Source organism: Microtus oregoni, unplaced genomic scaffold (assembly GCF_018167655.1).
Source record: "Microtus oregoni isolate MIOR12 unplaced genomic scaffold, Mior012 000147F_ref0000457, whole genome shotgun sequence".
NCBI lineage: Eukaryota > Metazoa > Chordata > Mammalia > Rodentia > Cricetidae > Microtus > Microtus oregoni.
The window spans coordinates 504,035-525,476 of record NW_024544797.1 but is presented as its reverse complement, the minus strand read 5'-3'; positions in this window follow the sequence as shown (position 1 = coordinate 525,476).

Here is a 21,442-nt window from a genome sequence, read left to right as displayed (position 1 = left end):
GCTCTTTTTCTCCTGTTTGCTCGTTTTGTCCTATTCTGACGTGTTACTGTTTGTCTTATTGTGTTTTTTGTATTATCATCCCTTAGAAGCCTTTTTTCTTTCTAATGAGACAGAAAGGGGTGGATCTGGGTGGGAGAGGAGGTGAGGGGAACTGAGAGTTGGAGAGGGGATGGAAAACATAAGCAGGATATAAAAAAAAATCTATTTTCACTAAAAGGAATTCTTTTTTTTTTAAAAAAAAAAGTGGGTCTTCTCACTTCAAATGATTTAATTGGGAAAAAAATCCTTCCCAGGTGTACCCAGCCACTTGGGTTTTAGTTAGCTCCAGATGTAGTCAAGCTGACAACCAAGAACAGTCAAAGCCCTTGGCACAAGCCTGAGGACCTAGGTTTGATCTCCGGAACCCACGTAAAAGTGAAAGGAGAGAACAGATCCCACAAAGTTGTCCCTTGACCTCCACACTCATGCTGTGGTACACACATGCCTCCCGCCCACTCATCAAGGGCGCCGGCACCCATAAGAATACGAAAAGCAGTAACAAAAGAAGGTGGAGAGGAAGAGGGGAAGACACCCAGCAGTGACTGCAGGCTTCCACATACAGATGCATAGGTTGTGGAGCTGGAGGCCACTGGAAAAAGACACCCATGTTATCATTAGGCAAACTTATTAAAGCTACAAGTAGGACCATAGTCTCTAATCCAAATCAGAGGCGTTCCACCCAGAGGTGGGTGAAGGAAAGATTTTTAAGGCAACCCACAAGGAATTCTTGAATATCTGCCTAAGCAAGTTACAGAAGTCAAAACAAACAAACAAACAAACAGCAGTTAGTCATATCATAGAAAGCAGATTGGCTCAGCTGCATACTTCTTGGTGGGGGTCAAGGAGTCAGGGTTCCTGGGAACTTATCTCTCAAAAACTTGAATTGGACACAAATGGTCATTTGATAGTAAGATGGATGCCCAGCACAAAATGTAGTTTCTTTAGCCATCATACATGGGCAGGCTCTCTATCTTTTTCACACACATGCTCACGCACACACACGCACACACACATGCACTTATTTGCCCAGACCTGGTTCTATGTCCAGTACTGTAAAGTAAGACTGTTTGTATATATGACCAATATTTGGGAAAATCCTGGGAACATGGGCTGAGAGGATTGGGGCAGAATGTGTAGGAAATGTGTGTTTCACCATGAACCCTTCTGCCATATTGCACTACAAAAGAATACTAGACTGACAGGTGCACACCTGTAATCCCAGTGTTCAGAAGACTGAGGCAGGAGGATCACCACAAGGCCAGCCTGGTCTACATAGTAAGTACTATGTCAAAACAACAAAACCCAACCTACGTTCCTATGTGTTTCAGGGTTTCTATTGCTGTGAAGAGATACCATGACCACGGCAACTCTTATAAATGGAAAACGTTCAATTGCGGTGGCTTCAAGGTCAGAGGTTTAGTTTATTATCGTCATGGTGGGAAGCAAGGCAGCGTGCAGACAGACACGGCTCTGGAAAAAGAGCTGAAAGTTCTTAGATCTTGACCCATCTTGATCGGTCTTGCTGGGTGTGGCTTAAGCTTGTGTGAGACACAGCGAAACACTTCCTCCAACAAGACCACACCTCCTAATGGTGCCACTCCCTTAGGGGGTCATTTTCTTTCAAATCACCACACTATGTGATACAAATAATTGAAAAAATGGTTAATCAACTTAAGTCTATTCTGTCTGTGGTCATGAAAGCCCACAGAGTTTAGAGACTCTGCCCATTGCCGTGCACGCTGTGAAAGCCCAGCCTCTTTAGAGAACTTGAATGGGAGGCCACACTCAATGCCATACAGCAAGAGCTGGGGCCCTGGGTGGCCTCGGAATGTCTCCTGCATCTGTGCCCCTGCAGCTTCTCCTTTTTCCTTCTTGGAAGTGGGGCATGGGAACAGATGGACTTTGATCTTCTTCCAGTCACCTGCAGCGGCACTTCCGGCGTAGAAACAAGCAGAGTCTGCTTGACAGGCAGCTGATCTCTGCAGCGGATGTGCTCAGACTTAGTGGGGTGGGTGGACAGGGCTTGGCAGGGTGGAATATGCTCCCTATCCCCCCCCCCAAAAAAAAACCTGTGTCCAATTCGAAACTCCTCATACCTTGAAAAGTGACTTTATTTGAAGATAGGATCTTTCTGGAAATCATAGCGCTAACATAAGGCTACTAAGGGCTCTGGTCCATATACCTGGGGTGGCTGTAGAAAGGGACCATTCGACCACAGAGACAGACCTGCGGTGAGAGCTGGAGCATGAAGATGAGACAGCGTGTTTTACCTATAGGCCAATGGGTACGGGAGCCGGTCAGAAAAGAACAAACAGAAGCTAGCGGAAGAGTGGGGAACAGAGTCCTCCCTCCCTCCAAAGGAAGACACTCTGTTGCACCTTCAATGCCAGGCTCAGTCTGTGGGGGCAAAAGTCAGTCAGGAGGCCACCGTTTTTCTGGTTTCTGCAACCACACGTTGTTTAAGCCTGGCCTTGAACTATAGATGAGGGCAATAAGCGTCCCAAGTACTTCCTGTTTAGTTGGAAGCTCTTCTCCAATCTTACTCACCCCCATTCTAAACCCCACCCCTTCTCAGAAAGCAGGTGGAGTGGTGATTCCTCCCCCTGAGATGGTCAAGACCACTCCTGCAGGTTATTTAAGACCCAGCCCATAGACCTGCCGTGTGATATCCCACACCCCAGATCGCTTTGCTCAGATTAAACCTGGTCTGGAGAGGTGGCTCAGCCGTTAAGAGCACTGTCTGCTCTTCTGAGTTCAATTCCCAGCAACCACATGGTGGCTCACAGCCATCTGTAATGAGATCTGGTGCCCTCTTGAGGAAGAGACCTGGTCAGTTGTCCTCATCAACTTAGACCCAATATGGACAAGTTCAACAGAACTGCCATATACGGGCTGCCCATGCATACTTCAGCATTGCTGTGGCATAAATTTCATTTTTCATTCATTTTTATTAATTCGGCCTGATTGCATTGGTGGAAATGCAATCGGGGTACTGAAACCCTTTCACTTCCATGTTTGTCTTCTTTCCTCCATATAATACATGTGGAATTTTTCCATATTATTATATTTAAAGGCAGCCTGCCCTTAGTGTACATATGTGTATGTATGTGTGTGTGCATGTTCTTAGGCATGTGCTTGTGTTTGCTTGGGGAGGCTAGACATTGGCACTGGGTGTCTTCTTCTGTTGTTCTCCACCTTATTTTGGGAACAAGGTCTCTCACTGAATCTGCAGCTCATTCATGTGTCTAGACTGGCTGACCAGTGCATCTGAGGTGTCTTCCACCTGCCCAGTACTGAGTTCCAGGCTTGCACTGCTGTGCCCAGCTTTTTCCATGACTGGAACTCAGGTTCTCATGCTTAATGGCAAGAACCTTAGCCATCTCCCCAGGTCAGTCTGTCTTTTTTGTGTCTGCGTGTTCCACAGTATAATCGCACCACAACTCACCTATCCATTTTGCTCTTAGCATCATTTGGGAAGGTCATCTTGAGGTAGGGTTAATGTTCATAGTGCTTTGTTTGTTTTTGAGACCAAGTCTCACTCTATACCCTTAGATGGCCTTTAACTTACAGTAATCCACCTGTCTCAGCCTCCTGAGTGCTAGAATTACAGGTGTGGGCTAACGTGCTCGGCTGACTAGTGCCATAATGGAGACCAAGCTCCAGTTTGGGGAGGAACACATGTGGGCGCAGCTGTGGATATTTATCTAAGAGTGGGCCTCCGTGGGTGAGTCACAGAGCAAGGCTCTGTTTAGCTGCATCGGCCACAACACCCATCAGTGGCCTGTGTAGTTCCGCTTGCTCCACAAATTGATTAGCGCTTAGTGTCCTCGGTCATACCTCACTGCCCGTTTGAGGGGCAGTGCTACCCACAGTGCGCTCTCTGGTGCTCAGGTGCTGACCATCCTTTCCTATGCTTTCTGACATCTTTGGATTACACCCATTTGCTCCCTCCCTTCTCTTGCTTTTTTCTCGGTGTCCTTGCTATTCTTCTTTAAAAGACAGTGGTCCAAACCCAGAGAGAGAGAGGCCTCCCTGGAGGCCAGCAAAGTTGGCTGCATCCCCATCCCCCTTGCCTGCACTCTCTTATCATCTGGAAGGGCCATGAACGTTGCCAGCAGAACACAGATGGGCCCCAGCAGGGTGGCTGCAGGTGCAGAAGGAATGCAGTTTCTGTGCAGTGGCCTTGCTCAGTGTGCCTGCTTTGCAGAATTCCTTTCTATTACATAAGACTGCATAAAATGCAGACTAACAAAAGCATCGAGAGTAAGTAATGGGGGAAATCCATCACGCCCTTGTCACTGGAAGACGCCTGTATCTGATGGCTGCCGGCAGACTCATCCAGGTAGAAAAGGCAAGATCTGCAGGCTATAAACAGCTTCCTGGCCCCTAGCCTGGCCACAGACTCAATAATTGGCCTATCAATTAAGCCAAGGGGTGGGGGTGTGAGGAAGAAGGAGGGAGAGAGACACGCGATAGAGCACTAACTGCTTGTCTTGTCACTAGCTCTCCACCATTAACCTTCTCCTAGGCTCATTTCAAAAACACTTAGTGTGTCCATCCATGAAATGGGCCTAACTGAAGCGAAGGGCACTCATTTCATACTTTGCAGAGATGATGAAGATAAATTTCCTAAAAAGCCACAATGCTTAATGTTGATGCAGAAAGGGTGCAAAACCCAGCAGCCTCAGGCAGAGTTAGCAGCAATCTGAGTCGAGCATGAAGGAACCTGGGATTTTGGAGGAGGATGAGAGGACAGGAGAGATGATTTTTCCATCCTCCAGCCTAACGGAACCCAAATCCAGTTCACACCAGACTCAAGAGAGGGGACTCCATACCTGAGCCACAGGCAAATATTTCCCGTTCTAGCCCAACTGTATTAGCTACTTTTCTCATTGCTCTGACCAAATACCCCCCACAAGAAGCAACTTAAGGGAGGAAGGGTGTGTTTGGCTTGTAGTTTGAGGGACTACAGTCCATCTCGGTGGGGAAGGCACGGCAGCAGGAGCATGAAGGTGCTGGCTACACTGAATCCACAACCAGGGTGCAAAGAGTGAACAGGATGAGGTGCTGGACCATAAAGATTCAGGGTCCATCCCTGGTGACCCACTTCCTCCCACAATGCTTTGCTTCCTAAAGATTCCAGAACCTTCCAAAGCAATGCTATCAGCTGAGGACCAATTGTTCAAGCACACGAGCTTATGGGAGACAGTTCAGGAACCCTCCTGAAATTAATTCAGGGTAGGAGGCAGCATCATGTGATCTAGTTCTGGTCAATGAGCCAAGGCTGATGGAGGGGCTCGCGATTCCTGGGGAAGCAATCCTGGAAACACTCGTGATAGTCAGCATGTGTGGTGGGCACTGTGGGAGCTCCCAAGTGTAAAAAGAGGCTTGTAGTTTCAGAGGCCCTGGGAAGGGCAGTACATCAGGGATGGTAGTGTACCATAGAGAAGCTGCACGCTTTCCTGCAGCCAGAAAGCAGAGAAAGAGGAAAGGGTTAAAGTTCTACTATCCCAGAGCACGACTCAATGATCTAACTACTTTCCACTATAGGTCCCACTATTTCCTAGTGCTTGGTGACCAACCATTAGCATGGGCCTTTGAGGAAAATTTAATATTTAAAACATAAAGGGCAGCCCTGATTCTCTGTAGGTGGAGGCTTTACTTATTGGTTAACTTTCTGATGTGCCTGCTGAGGAATATTTTGAGTACCACCTGAGGTCAGAGGTTTGGCTCTGCATGTGATGTCTGGAATTGCAACAGCCTTTTGGGTACCAAGTAGAAGCTAAAACCAATACAGGAAAACAGAGCCAAAAAGATCATAGGGGAGGAGCCTAGAAGCAACCAGCTCAGGATCCTTCCTGCATTGAAGTTTGTAGTTATATAATAAGAAAAATCCCTTAGCGTTTAAATATAGGGTTTTTGTTACTTGCAGCCAAAAGTGTCATAAGGATGTTACCACCCATGGGTCTGGAACAGGTTTGTTTTCTCTGCCTGGAGTGAGTCTTTTTTGTCAGATTTTCTCTTGGGGACCACCAGCTCCCAAATAATGACATGGAGACTTTTTATTAAGAATGAAAGCTTGGCCTTTAGCTTAGCCTTGTTCCCAACTAGCTCTTAAAACTTAATTAACCTGCTTCTATTAATCTATGTTCTAGCATGTGGCTTTTTAACCTCTCTTCCATCTGTATGTCTGACCCCCTTCATGTCTCGCTGGTGTTTCTCTACTGCTTCTCTTTTTCCCTCAAGTCCCTCTCTCCCTGGAAGTGCTGCCTAGGCTCCCCAGCCTAGTTATTGGCTGTTCAGCTTTTTATTAAACCAATCACAATGACACATTTTCACACAGTGTAAAAAAATATTCGGCAACATCTGCCAGTTAAAGAATTAAAGAACCAGAAAGGTCTTGCGCCAAACAAGTAGCAGCAGGGAAAGTCTCAGGCACAGCAGATAGAAGCAGCTGGTGAAGAAACACACACACACACACACACACACACACACACACACACACACACACACACACAGAGAGAGAGAGAGAGAGAGAGAGAGAGAGAGAGAGAGAGAGAGAGAGAGAGAGAGACCAAGTCACACAGAAAGACCCTCTATGGAGTGAGCAAACTCTGGAGCCTGAAGTCCAGGGCTGAGGGTTTTAAGGGTATTCGAAGGATCTTTTTCTATTAATTTGGGATTGGTCAGTTTGAACAGATAGGGAGACTAACAGGCCCAGAATTTTGGAATAAATCTGTCCTGATTCAGCCTTGAGTTGTTGGATGGTCCATGAGAGGAGGAGCCTTACTAGTGGGAGAAAAAAAAAACCTGCCAGGTTCTTGTTTTAAGGTGCTGGGTTTTTGTCTCTGCTCCAGAAGGTGAGGAAGAACCAAAAGTTTGTCATCCCGGAAGTTTGTCATTTTCATTGTCTAGCCGTGGCTCTTCTAGCTATCTGTCTACCTACCAGGGCTCTGTCTGACTCTTAGACCCTCAAGGAGGGTGTCTACGGAGCAGTATAGCACCAGAATACTTAAGGAGCCCTAGGCTAAGGCCAGACTATCCCAACATAAGACAGTCCGTCAGAGAGTCTAAGTCCATGAGAATATGACTGTGCTGCTGAGTGGAGCTAACCTGCACTGACTCCTAGCCTGAGACATCTTGGAGAACACGGGTGAAGCTATGGATTTGGCAAGAAGAGACCTGAGTTGGGCTTGATAGTACAGGCCTATGGTCCTAGGTGCTTAGGATGTTGGGGTACCATACAGGCCTATGGTCCTAGTGGTTTAGGATGCTGGAGCACCATACAGGCCTGTGGTCCTAGCTGCTCAGGATGCTGGGGCACCATACAGGCCTGTGGTCCTAGCTGCTCAGGATGCTGGGGCACCATACAGGCCTGTGATCCTAGCTGCTCAGGATGCTGGGGCACCATACAGGCCTGTGGTCCTAGATGCTCAGGATGCTGGGGCACCATACAGGCCTGTGGTCCTAGCTGCTCAGGATGCTGGGGCACCATACAGGCCTGTGGTCCTAGCTGCTCAGGATGCTGAGGCACCATACAGGCCTGTGGTCCTAGCTGCTCAGGATGCTGAGGCACCATACAGGCCTGTGGTCCTAGCTGCTCAGGATGCTGAGGCACCATACAGGCCTGTGGTCCTAGCTGCTCAGGATGCTGAGGCACCATACAGGCCTGTGGTCCTAGCTGCTCAGGATGCTGAGGCACCATACAGGCCTATGGTACCACTGTTCAGACAGCACAAGTGGAAGATCTGCCTAGGATATAGAATGAGTTCAAGGATAGCTTAGACAATTTAGTGAGACTTTCAAAATAAAAAGTAAAATGAAGGCTGGAGGTAGATGAAGCTCAGTAAGTGCAATGTTTGACTAGGAAACACAAGGCCCTGGGCTTAATTCCACAGCATTCATGATCAGGCAGCTGATGGCCTTCTGTTTGTATAGTACTAAGAACCCCTCAGTTCAGTTACATACTTTTCTCTTTCCTTCCTCTTGAGTCTCAAGGCATCCCCTGCTAGAGCCCAGAGTCCTGGCAGAAACTCTTGTGAGGGAATGGGGTGGGAGGGTAGGGGGCAGGGGAGGGGATGACGACATGACCACACAAATGCAAGGAGTCAGCTGGCCGCCTCTAGGTCATGCTGGAAGGGAATTGCAGAGAAAGGGTTCTCATCTGGAGTTCTCGGTGCTCTTGGTGCTGCCCACAAATCTTGGGAGCCAATGAGGACAAGACAGCCTTGGTTAGGGGCTGCTTGGCAACACAGCATGGGTACAGCATGAGGAGACTCGTAACTTTGAGCTGGTGTGATGGTCCAGGAGCTTCTGTGTTTCTTAAGCCTTGGCAGACATCAGAGGGAATCTCTGAGACTCATCTCGTTTCTGAAGGGGCTTCCTTTCTCATTCCCAGGGTGGCAAAACTTCATCTGGCTCAAGTCACGTGACCAGCAGTTTCTCCCATCATCTCATCCCCACCCTGAATAATCCCCTGAGAGCAACCCCACCCTGATGATCTCTTTCTCCCAGTCCTGCTGACACCCACCCCATTACAATGGCAAACAGGTGGGTCCATAACTTAAGGAGATGAGAAAAAGAGTCCCCCCAGATAAATATCATACAACGAAGTCAAAAGGGAAGCAAGTAACAGTGTTTGTGGCATTTTATCCCTGTTGCAACAGCATCTCTCACAAGTCCCCACAGACAGGAGAGACACGGAGTGAACATGACCATCTGCTCACCTTTCCAGGGAGGGGGAGATCCCCTCCTCAAAATCTGGGTGGTATCCGCCACCTCTTCAGCCAATAGAATAGGGCGGAAGTAACTTGCTCCCTTGTCCTGTGTCTTGGAACATTCCCTTTGAGAGGTACCACATAGGAAGTCCAACTCATTGGCTAGAGTGTCATGATGGGGCCCTGAGGTGACAGGAGGTGGCAGAGCCAGCCTGTCAAACCTTCTTGGACCCTCCAGGCTAGCCAGCCTGCCATGCACGCCTCTAAGCCCTACCTGATTTCTGACCCAATCTGATAAAAAAACACAAATGCCGAGAATTGGGGAGATACCTTAGTCAGTAAAGTGCTTGGTAGTTTGATCCCCAGAAACCATGTTTTTAAAAGAAAAAAAAAAGAAAGCCAAGTGTAGTGTCCATTGCTTCTAATCCCCAGTGCTGGGGAGGTGGGCGGCCAGATTCCTGAAACTCAGTGGCCAGTCACTTTTGCCCAGCGAGGGAGCCTGTCCCAAAGGAGAAGCATGAGAAGAATGACGGCCAAGGCTGTCTTTTGACCCCAGCACATACAGGGACACACACACACACACAATCTGAAACTTAAATGCCCACGTCATACTACAAATCTAATCATATGTATACACATTTTGTTTCATGCACAAAATTAGTTAAAATATTGCATAAAATGACCTTAAGGCTATGTGCATGGGATACATGAAGTATAAATAAACTTTAAGATTAGACTTGGATCCTGTCCCCAAGATGCCTCATTAGGCCTACGTAATATCCCCCAATCTGAAATCTGAAGCCCTTCTGGCACCCCCACATCTATGAGAAAGGGGCTTCCACCTGTAATAAAAAGCTGGTGCCATGGTACTTGAAAGTGGCTTAGTGTGTAGCAACAAATATTAGGGTAATAAGGCATTGAAAACTGAATGAGAAAGAGAAGAAAGGAAGAAAGGGAAGCCAGGAAGAGGCAACAAAAGGGGAAGAGGGAGGGGCATCAGCTACACATCAAGAGCAGCGGTGGCTTTGGAGTCCCGGACAACCAAGGACAAGACCAGGTGACAAGTCTGGTCATATCTGCTGCCATTTCCAGGACCAAAGTGGAATGTTGCTTTCACTAGACCTCAGGGGCTTCGGCAGTCCCAATGCCTACACTAACCTCATTGCGTCTCTGTGCCTTCGAGCTCCAGTAGCTCGAAGCAAAGAGAGCCACAGTCGGAAAGCATGTGTTTCAAGAGTGCACTTGGGTGCATGGGTCTGGAGGGTGCGTGCCTGAGCAGTTCACTAAGTTGTCTGAGCTCACACCTGCAGATGAAATCCAGTTCTCTAGAAGAGGGATTTCACCACAGGTGCCCTCCTGGCACCTAAGGAGGTTCGGAGGACACACCTGGAAAGATTCAAGATTCTTGTGTCCCGGAACAAAGAACTGAGCAGAGAGGCACAGGCGCTGCCGCAGCAGGGGCAGTTTATGGAAGAAAGATGAGCTGCAGAGGCCATTAGAGGCTGGAGCAGGGAGAGCGCATAGCAGCTCTAAGGGCCCCGCTGCACTGAGGCAGGCTTCCATAGCTCATTGCATTGGCATAGTGCATGCTTTCCCCAACATGTTCCATCTGTGATATGTAGTTCTTCATACAACTTCATGCGTGTTCATTAGCATTTTGTATTTCCTCCCAGGTGTATGTTTTTAGTATTGTAAAGAGACACACCTTCAAGATACTTTAGAGTGCCTATGCTCTTGTGCCAGTAGCTGGTTTGTTGTTGTTGTTGTAGGCTTGCCTGGCTGTGAGGTGGTAGGCATCCCAGCCTTTCTCTTTGTTTCCCATGCTAATTTTTTGTTGTTGTTTTTTTGTTTGTTTGTTTGTTTTTCGAAACAGGGTTTCTCTGTGGTTTTGGAGCCTGTCCTGGAACTAGCTCTGTAGACCAGGCTGGTCTCGAACTCACAGAGATCCACCTGCCTCTGCCTCCCGAGTGCTGGGATTAAAGGCGTGCACTACCATCGCCAGGTCCCATGCTAATTTTGTAAGGCTTTGCTCCAGGCTTTCCAGGATTGCGGCAGTGCCTCCGTAAAGCAAAGAGCTGACAGTCTTTGTTAATGGGAAGGTTAGTGGTAAGACAGATTTAAAACATTTGTTCCGAGAAGGAGAAAAGACACTCTCCATCGTGTGCTTGGGGAAAGGGAGGCAGGGGCTCCCTTCCTGTTCCAAGTTCCTTTCAGTTTCTGTGATAAAAATACTCTGGCCAGAAGCAGCATAGGGAAGGAAAGGGTCTTGTTTTCTGGCTTACACTTCGGGTCACGGATCACATCATTATAGGAAGTCAGGGTAAAAATTCAAGCAGGAACTTGAAGCAGAAGCCATGGAGGAATACTGATTGCTGGCTTCCTTGCAGGTTCATACTTAGCTTTTTAATACTTCCCAGGACCACCTGCCCAGGGAATGATGCTACCCACAGTAGATCCTACATCTATTAATAATCAAGAAAAACCAGCTCCCAGACACCCCACAGGTCCGTTCCTCAACTGAGACTCCCTTCTTGGATGCCGCCAGGCTGTAGCAAGTTGCTAGTTCATGCTAACCAGAACAACCCCCCAATCATTGACACTCCTCTGCTAAAGGCTCCAACTTCCTGAAGACTTTATCATTTTGGGGGGGGGGGGGGATGAAGAAGAATACCCTGTATGGAATTGGGACCTCTGAATTCTAAGTTTCTCTCAACTCTCAACAGTTAAATGCAGATTATACAATTAGGTTGCTCTTAGCAGGTTATTCAATGAAAACAAAAACTTGAACCAGTAGGGTTATATTACCTCTGTAATAATCCCATACCTATTTGGCCACAGGAGTCACCAAGGACTCAGGTTTTCCTGTCTTTCTGCTGTGTCATTCCCTCCATTGGTGCTGAAAACAAATTTCCTCAGTGAGAAACTCACAACCAAAGTGGAAGTAACTTGCCAAGGTGATTTCCATTTTTATAAAAGGGGTGTGCCACAACCCAAACCAGGCTAGCAAGCTTTATTCTAACAAAGGCGCTGGGCGTTTCCCATTGGTTGTGGTCAATCTCGTAGTCTTCCCTGACTGGCTGGTTTGAAAAGAACTAGTGCAAGAAAAATGAAGGAGAGGGAGAAGGCCTCAGCTGCTCCAGGCCGGGAAGTTCTAGGATTGCAGCTAGGTCTTTGTGTGAACAGAACTTTTGCAAAGTCAAGGAAATTTTTGGACTGTTGGCCCTTAGTGGACTGGTCATCTTTAACAGAAAAAATATCCCCCCATGATGGAGGATGGTCATTTGTCTATGTGTTACTTTCATTGGTTAATAAAGAAACTGCCTTGGCCCTTTGATAGGACAGAAAATTAGGTAGGCAGAGTAAACAGAACAGGATACTGGGTAGAAGGCAGTGAGGTAGACACCATGATTCTTTGACCTGAGACTGATGTAGGCTAGAATCTTTCCCGGTAAGCCATCACCTCATGGTGCTACACATATTATTAGAAATGGGTTAATCAAGATGTGAGAATTAGCCAATAAGAGGCTAGAACTAATGGGTCAGGCAGTTTTTAAAAGAATACAATTTGTGTGTTGTTATTTCGGGTGTAAAGCTAACCATGAGGGAGCCAGGTGGGATGAAGCAGGCAGCCCACTGTTCCTCACTACACCCCCATAGGCATGGGGTAGCTGCTGCTAGTCTAACACCTCATGTCCTTATGACAGCATTCAAAGTTGGGAAAGGGGTAGGCAGGCAAGAGTGAGAGTAGTGTCCTTAAGTATTTCTCTTACCACAGTGAGATAAGTGTGCTAAAAGTTAATCTCTGAGCCGGGCGATGGTGGCGCACGCCTTTAATCCCAGCACTCGGGAGGCAGAGGCAGGCGGATCTCTGTGAGTTCGAGACCAGCCTGGTCTACAAGAGCTAGTTCCAGGACAGGCTCCAAAGCTACAGAGAAACCCTGTCTCGAAAAAAACCAAAAAAAAAAATAAAATAAATAAAAGTTAATCTCTGTTAGTTTATATTGTCCAGGACAAGGACATCTCCAAAACAAATCTTTAGTCTGCCATAAGGTGCTCGGTATCTTACACAGGTGGCATGTTATAGCTCATAAGCATCAGGTCCCAAAGAAATCAGGGCCAAGTCTCATTCTGTACCTATGGCTTCTCCTGGCACTCCCCCTCCCCACCCTCCTGGACTTCTGCTCCCCTTCCTCCAGTTTCTTTCCTATATAACTCAGCCATTTTGGCTACATGCTCTCTTGATGCTCCTGGCTCCTGTTTGCCTTTGCTCCTGGATCTTTCTTGATCCATTCGCCCTCTCTCCCCACACCCCATGGCCTGATTCAGCCTGCTGGCCATGTTCAGTATGGACCCTTTTAGAAACCTCTGGCTATACTCTTCCTTTTGTCTTCACTAAAACCCTTCTCCTCAGCCATACGTTGAAGCAGTCCTGCCTTCACTCTCATTCACTAAAACCCATCCATTTTGCCACTTACATTTACTGTATTCTCTGAAGCCTGGTTGTAGAGAAATTTAATCCAAGTTGGTTTAGCGACGTATGCCCAGGCTTTGTCCGGTATGCAAAAAAGAACTAGAAGGCAAAGGAAGTTACAGTTTCTTGAGTAGCTCAGGACAGCATGGCAAAGGCTCTGTGTAAGTGGCTATAGAGGGAGGAATTTCTGGGACTTATAAATACATTTTCTCATTAAGGGGATAATTATTCCTCCCATCTCCTCAGCATGTCTTCTTTAGGTGAATCAGCTTTCATGACAGATTGGGTGTGTGTGTTGGGGGGGGGGAGGTGCTCCTGGCTAGCTGATTGACAGGTGAATCTATATTAACTCTTAAGGGAGGAGATGATAGTGTGTATTGTTCTAATCTTTGGAGCAGATTGGGTTGTGGTGTCTATATCCAGGGCCAAAGGTATTCCATTCTTTTGACAAGGAGTTCTAAGGAGTGGCAAAGCTGATGTTTTTCTTTCTATTATAACCATTGGGGTCCAAAGCTGCAAAGGAGGGGTTTATCCTTCAAGGCTACTGTCCTTATCTGGGATAACCAGAATTCCTCGAGAGATGAGCTACTAAAATTATTTAGGAGATGGACTGAAACTGGAGAATATATATAACCCATTTCCATCATAAGAACTCAAGAGAGCAGTTCCAAAACTGTTGACCAAGAGGGAGTAGATTCGAGTTTCAGCCACACGCTCACACATAGCTTCCAGGCAGCATGCTTGCTTGCTTAGGAGAGGAAACAGACCAAACCAAAGCTTTCTTTTGGCATTCCTGGCCTGTGACCAGGACAAAATCAAGGACATTTTTGCTCTGGCCAATGACAAAAATGGAACAACTGCTTTAGGGTTCCTGCCCTAAATGGGCTCACCAGTTTATAGTTCCTGTTCTTGTCATTAAGGGTACACTGTACAGATGAGAAACGTGGCCGCAACCTAGGGCATGGATGTGGGGAGATGGCCATACAGCTGATTATGGTTCTACAGAAGACACCAGCTCCGGCTCATTTTGCGAAACTATTCTCTGTTGCCTCCATAATTACAAGTCCCCGGAAGTCTTCAGGCCAGCTCTGAGCAAGCTGAGCAAAGCAGTCCAATAACTTGTTCTGTCAATTAGGTGACATTCGGTGCTCTGTCCTTTAAAGAACTCCAGCTGCCGCAGCTCATAGGAAAGTTTGCCTGAGGCAAATGCAGCAGGATTCCTGCAGTGGGTTGTTCTAGCCTTCTAGTTTGACTGGAGGGAGGAAGGCCTCTCAAATCAGCAGCTGCAAGAGTGTGTGACTCGGGTGTCACAGCTGGAGCATCACTCCTGTAGGTACAGCCGTGGAGGTGTCAGAACTGTCCGATCATGTGACCTGTGCGATGCAGTGTGATTGGATTTTTAGCCCAGCCACCCTTCTCTAATCTCTAGAGCCCACCTCCAAGAGCACACCAAAGCACGGGTATGGTGACTCCAGACTGTGGGCTACTCCTGAAAGGCCAGCTGCTCACTCCTAAACCCATGTTCCCAATGAGGCCTGTCACCTTCTTCCGACATTAACAACCAGCCCCGCCCCCAGGACCCACAAGGCGCTTAAATCATAGATGGCAAAACAACGGTACCCTTCCTGCCCATGCTGGGGTGTATAATAACCGTTGGCCTCTCAGCCCCAGGTGCAAGGCAGAGTCTGGGCATCTGGTTGGAGTGGAAAACATGCTTGGGTTCAGACAGCTCTTTGCAGATGGGCAAAGTATTTGACAGAATGGTAGCAGTGGGCAGAACCAGGGCAACCTGTGATCCAAGACTGTACTGCCTTAGCTGCTTCCAGAAACTCTGTGTAGAACCTCCAGGAACAAGGCTGGGAGGAGGGGGAAGGAGGGGGAAAGGAAAGTGGGAGGAGCCACTGAAAGGACACCCCAAGACCAAGTTCTCAGCATAAAGGACATTTATTTGTTCCAGAAGGACAAAGGGCAGGGAATAGAGACAAAAACAGGAGATAAAAGACAAGGGAGAAGGGAGAGGAGCAGGGATATTTGTCTCAGAAGGACAAAGCACTGCCTCTGGACAGAGAGGAGTTGGTGAGTCACATAGGCAAGTGGCAGTTTGTAAAGGGAAAGGGGAACCCCATGTTAGGATGAGGCATTTAGTCATAATTGGACATGTTAATTAGGTGAGCCAAAGGGGACTTCTGTTTGCTGGACTTTGGTAGTCAGCCCCAGGAGGAAGAAGTGGCCAAATGAGGGAATAGACCTTGGTAGCTAGGTTTAGGAAAGTAATCTAATGGTTTTTAGTGAGGTAGAGGGACTGGGGAGAAGGGCAAGGTCACCAGAGCCATGCTTGTTATGTCCCAGACTGGCTAGAGTCCCTTCAGCCACAGTAGGAAGGATGCGGGAAGGGTGTGAGGAAGAAGAAAAAGTCTGGGAGAGATGGGAAAAGGAGTGACCGGCAGCTAGCCATGAGGCAGGCTGGCTTGTATGGGGCATCCTGCCTGTGTGTGGGACACCCTGCTCTGTGGGGGTAGGGTCACCTTGAGAGAGGAAGGTCCCATAATGTTTCAAGGCAGCCCAGAGCTCCTGAGTTGAGCATTTTCCGTGAGGCCTTACTGTACTCACCCTCTGGAAGGAAGGCAGGGTCAGGGAGGCAGCAGGTGGGGAAACTGCTTGGCTTGGGTTAGTCAGCCTCTGGGCACTAACCCAGATGAGTCTATGGCCATTCTCCCCTCACCTAGGCCTTTGGGGTTTCACCCTGTGGCCTGCTAGCACCAGCACAGGCATAGTGGGCTTTCCATGGGATTTTTTTCTCCTGATCCCCTTCCCACTGCCCTCTCCTTCCTCCCCACCCACCATGGCTAATTTGAAGAGCATCCACCAAAGCATGGCCAGTACCTCTTCTCCATCTCAGCCTCTGCTTCCTTGGGACAGTGGGATGCTAGCCTGCGGCTGCTGGGATGGCCTAGGCCACCCACGAGCCATTGCTAGGCAAGACAGACTGAGCAGATCCAGCTGCAGCTGAGCCCCGAACTCCTCAGGGGCCGGAGAAGGGCAAGAGCAGAGTTAGTGGTCAGCACAGTGCAGCTCTTTCCCCACCCCATTGCTGGCTGCCTTCTTCTCTTCCTGCCCCAGTAGCTGCAAGCCATTCATTGGACCTAGATTATTGGCTGTGTGTATTCTCAAACATCCCATTTTCCCCCTCAACCGTTTCCCACATCCTGTAGTAGGCCTGCTTACAACCAGAAGCAATCAAGAGAACCCTAGAGAAGAATGAAAAAGGGGGCAGGGAGGAAGAGGGCATCCATGCCTCTCAGAGAAGAATGGTCCCTCTTATATGGAAAAAAAAGTGACAGTGGACCCTTCAGACAGCTGCCTCCCCCCTCAGAAAGTGTTAATCCATCTCGTAGGGAGAGTCAGTGCTCCCCACAGGCCATTTCCCTGGGCCTCCCCGGCTGGGGATCAGGCCTATTGTTAATAAGTAATGACAGCCTGGCTCCTCACAGACTCCCTTGGGCTTTTGTGTCAGAACCGTCTTCCTTCACTACCGCTTGAACTGACAGGCTCCAGCTCGGGTAGGCTGCTGTGAACACAGGCCAGCCTGCTCCAGGATGGGCCACGCCACTGCCCTGGGCCCCAGGGCAGTCGTCAGTCCTTCCCCCCATCTCAGGTGAAGATGACATCAGTCCCAAGGGAACTTGGTAGCCTCTATCAGCAAGTGTGAGCCCTGCCCTGGTCTTGGGGTGGAACCGCCAAGGCCCAAGACTGCAGCCTGGGCTCTGGCTGTCCCACCTGGCTCACTCTCTGCTTTGTGTGGGAGTCAGCTGGCAAGGGTTGCTGCTGCTGTTGAAGATTTTACGGTGCCCCAGAAATCAGGGAATTTACGTAAGCTTGTTTATTAGCAAAAAATTCTATTCTTAGTCTGACTTGCTAACAACCCATTTAGCCTGGTATACTTAGCAAGAAAGGGTTCACAAGCAAAAGCACTCTGAAACCTTGTGGGGGCTGGGGGAATGTTCATTCTGCCTTGCCTTTGCTAGGTCCTGTTTTAAAATACAGTAGTATAGTGCCTGCTCCCGGACTATTTGGTGTGTTGAGGGGGACAGGATTAGGAGTCTGGAAATCCTGTAAAGAAGGCGGTTAGAGGCATGGCTCTGTTTCAGTTTGGCTAGCATTTACAAGATGAGTTATTTACAATGTGTATGAAGCAAGAGCTAACCAGGCGAGGGGGTTAGTGAGGCTCCAGGGTCCAAAGCATCATGAACCCAGAAAATAAGAGCCATTGCTAGCCCAGGACTCCTTTACCCTTCTTCAGTAGTCGCCTCCTTCAGATGAAAGTTAGGCGGGGGCTGAGGATGGGCCTCGGCAGTAGATTATTAGCCTACTGTCTCAGGACCCTAGATTCTGTCCCCAGAATTGCAAAAGAGAAAATCAGTTAAAGAATCAAAGGGCCGCTGTGTTGTGCTGGGAAATATTGCAGAGCCAACAAGAAGGCATCCCCATCTGCACTGACATTTACCATTCACAAAGATGTGTCAGGACTTTTTGAAGTTGCAGAACCATTCACCCTGTGTGGTCTCATTTCTGTAAAACAAGAAGAGTGATCGCAGATATTTGGGTGGTATATGAAAGTATATAGATATAAATGAACGGTGGGGGGGGATGGTTTCAGAATTATACCCAGGAACTGGCAGTTCAGACTTCTATGGAGACTTCCAAGGTGAGGCTCTCCTGGAATCAGGGAAAAGGGTGGAGTTGGGAATGCCAAGAGTTGATTGGAAGTAGCAACCATGCAAAGTGAAGGGATGGAAGACATCAGGCAGCACACAGATCTTCAAGTCACTGACGAAGCCCGGCCTATACTTCCTGCCTGGCTACTGGCGAATCAGCATTTTATTAAACCAATACAAGTGACAAATCTTTACAGGGTACAAAACCATTGTCCCACAGTAGACCCTCAAGTGGATGGAGCAGAAGAGTGATCATCCAGAAGAAGAAGGACACAAATGGCCCGTGCCAAGTACCACTGTCTCTTTCATTGCCCAGGAGCACATGGGAAGGCTGACCACACTTGGAATGGCCCCAAAAGATGCTTTTTAAAAGGAAGACACAGGCCAGGCGGTGGTGGCACACACCTTTAATCCCAGCACTTGGGAGGCAGAGGCAGGTGGATCTCTGTGAGTTTGAGGCCAACCTGGTCTAGAAGAGCTAGTTCCAGGACAGGAACCAAAAAGCTATGGATAAACCCTGTCTCGAAAATCAAAAAAAAAAAAAAAAAAAAAAAAAAAAAAGGAAGACACAGGAGCTCAGCCCCATGTCTGTCAGTGGACGCTTAGGTCTCAGGTAGGTGAAAAGGTGACAGGGGAGCTTGTGCTTCCTCAGCGTTCTAATTCCTGCACAGTGTATGTCACCTCTGTGGCTCCTTCTCCTTCCTCCTCATGCACTCCCAGCTGCCATTGTGCACTTCCTCCTCTCTGTCCTCGCCTTACCATCCTCACGGGGTCCGTTCCCCATGGAAAAGGAGCGCGGGTCCTTCGCAGACTCAATGCACTGAATGTGACTCTGATGCTGGGTACAGAAGCAGAGGTCTTCCTAGAGGAAGAGGAAGGGTCCCCTTGGCAGCATCTCACTCTTCAGGAAGGAGGAGTTCAAGCTTAGAGCATGGATGTCCCAGTGGAGGAGATTGCTCCTCAGGTCAAAGCGAACTCCTTAACTGCATGCCACCTGATCTCAACCTTGAAGAACAGGAAAGATGGTGCTGCGGTAAAAGAGAGGCTCATGTATGTATAAAGACAGGGAAATGGGATGTTCCATGTATCCGTGGGTTCCTACCTAATTCAAGAGCCTACAGGTCAGACTGCCTTCAAAACAAGCCCCCATCAATGTTTCCAGGAATCTCTGACAGCGATGGTTTCTCTTCATCTGGCCATCAATACAGGAGTTGTATTGATCTCCCAAACAAATAACGACTCCCCTGCCACTCCACTGCTTCCAAAATGGCAGCCTGGCTCCAGCTCTCACACCTTACCAACCAAGCAGAAGAACAAGTCCTTCAGACAGCTACCAAGGAGAACACAGAACCAGTTCCAGCCCCATCCCAGTCCCAGGCCCTGCAAATATCTTGACTTCTCATTGACTCTAGTTGGTTTCTGTGCCTGTCTCTAGACCAATCACTGAAGCTGGTAGGACTTCTGGATCCTGGCTGGAGATGGTTTCGGGTTGCAATGGGTGCCAACTGAAGTATGAAAACTACATGGGACCGTACCAGTTACCCCTCAGTCAAGAAGAGCAGTTGAGAAACAAAAGCCTTCGGAAATCTCAGCAAAGGAAAAGACAGGACGGCGCAGAGATCCACATCCCCCCCCCCACACACACACACTTTAATTACCCATCGCTGGCATGCGCTGCATAAGTTAAGAGCTCGTTAATGCTGTAATGCGTAAAACAATTTCATGCATCTTAAATATTGCTCTTGTACTTTAATTCCGCATTAAGTGGTCCCCTGAAATTTTTAAATTTACAAAGTCACTGCTGCGCTACATGAAAAAGGTGCTAATTAAGTGTTAATCAGTAGCCAGATAACCTTCCATGAACCCTACCCAAGGTCTCCAAAATGACCCATAGCCAGAGAAGGCAGTGTGATGGTCATGGTCGCAGAATAGAAACACCACATCCCAGCCAATTAAGGCAGATTTAGCTATTGTCGAGTTGTAATTAAGTGACGCCCACTATGGTGGACACGAGGCTAATAATAACACAAGCTTTAATCCCGGCAGTGCCTTGGTTCTTCAGAACACTGGGGAAAGAGTGGCTGATTAGCAAGTGCCTCCCTTTCTTGACAGAGGGAGGGCTTTGGGGTGGCTTTACAAAGAATGTACACAAGGTGAAAAGGACCAGGGACTAAAAGAAACACAGTTCCTCCCTGTAAGGGAGTCACCACTGTCTTCTAGACCAGAGCTTCTATGACCCAGTTCTGGTCCACCATGAGCTAGGTGCAGAAACCTTGAAAGCAACTTGACAGTGGAGACATCCTGGCCCTTGTTGAACAGGGACCAACAGACCAAGACTGAGTTTCCACTGTGAGTCACCAGCGCCATGAGTTCAGTAAGGGCCATGAATAGTAGGGCCATACAGAAGCAGACTGTGATGGGGACACTCTGATTGTCCCCACCAGTGGCTCCGAGAAGCACTGTTGCCATCAGAATACAATAGGGTAAGTGCTTTAGGGAGAGGCCGCTTAGCAACTGTTAACAGTTCTAGATTTTTCTTCCTGATGGTTCTGTGCTTAGGACAATGTCCTGCATTAACTTCTAGTCCTGTCACCTCATCTCCTGGAAATCCTATGTCCTTGTTAAAGGCTTCTACCCCTAGGTTACCAGAAACCCAGCCAGGCCTTCCCTCTGTGAGGTGCTGCTCCAACTCTGTAGCTGGGTAAGGGAACCTCACTGGGCACCATGGAGCACTCAGCAGATAAGAGTACTTATTGCTCTTGCAGAAGGTCCCCGTTCAGTTCTCAGTACCCATTTGTGGCAAAAAAAAAAAAAAAAAAAAAAAAGAAACCCACTGGAACTCCAGTTCCAGGGGACCCAACACCTTTTTCTGGGCACCTGTACACAGTTCTCACACATATCCACAGACACAAATACACAAAAATAAAAATGAAATAGTTGGGTGTTGTGGCCCAAGCCTTTAATCACAGGAGAGGCAGATAGAATTCTGAGTTACAAGCTAGACTGGTCTACAAAGAGAGTTCCAGGAGAGCCAGAACTACACAGTGAGACCCTGTATAAATAAACAAAAAGAAGAAGAGGAAGGATAGAAAAGAAGAAAAAAAGGAAATGAAAAGAAAGAAATCTCTTTAAAAAGTAATATGTAAGCCCTAACATAAAATCGACCATTTTAGCCACAGTGACATTAAAGATATATTCTTATGCAACAACCATCACTTCATCTCCAGAATATTTTTAAAATTTTTACATTTTTATTTATTCTCTCTCCCTCTTTCTCTCTCTCTCTCCCTCTGTGTGTGTGTGTGTGTGTGTGTGTGTGTGTGTGTGTGTGTACACTCCAGTGTGTCACAGCATGCCTATGGAGGTCAGAGAATAACTTGCAGAAGTAGTTTTCTCCTCCATCACGTGAATCCTGGGGCTCAAGCTCCCGTTGTCTGGCTTGTCGGTAAGCACCTTTGCCCACTGCACCATCTCACTGGCCCTGTCTTTCTGAATGAAAA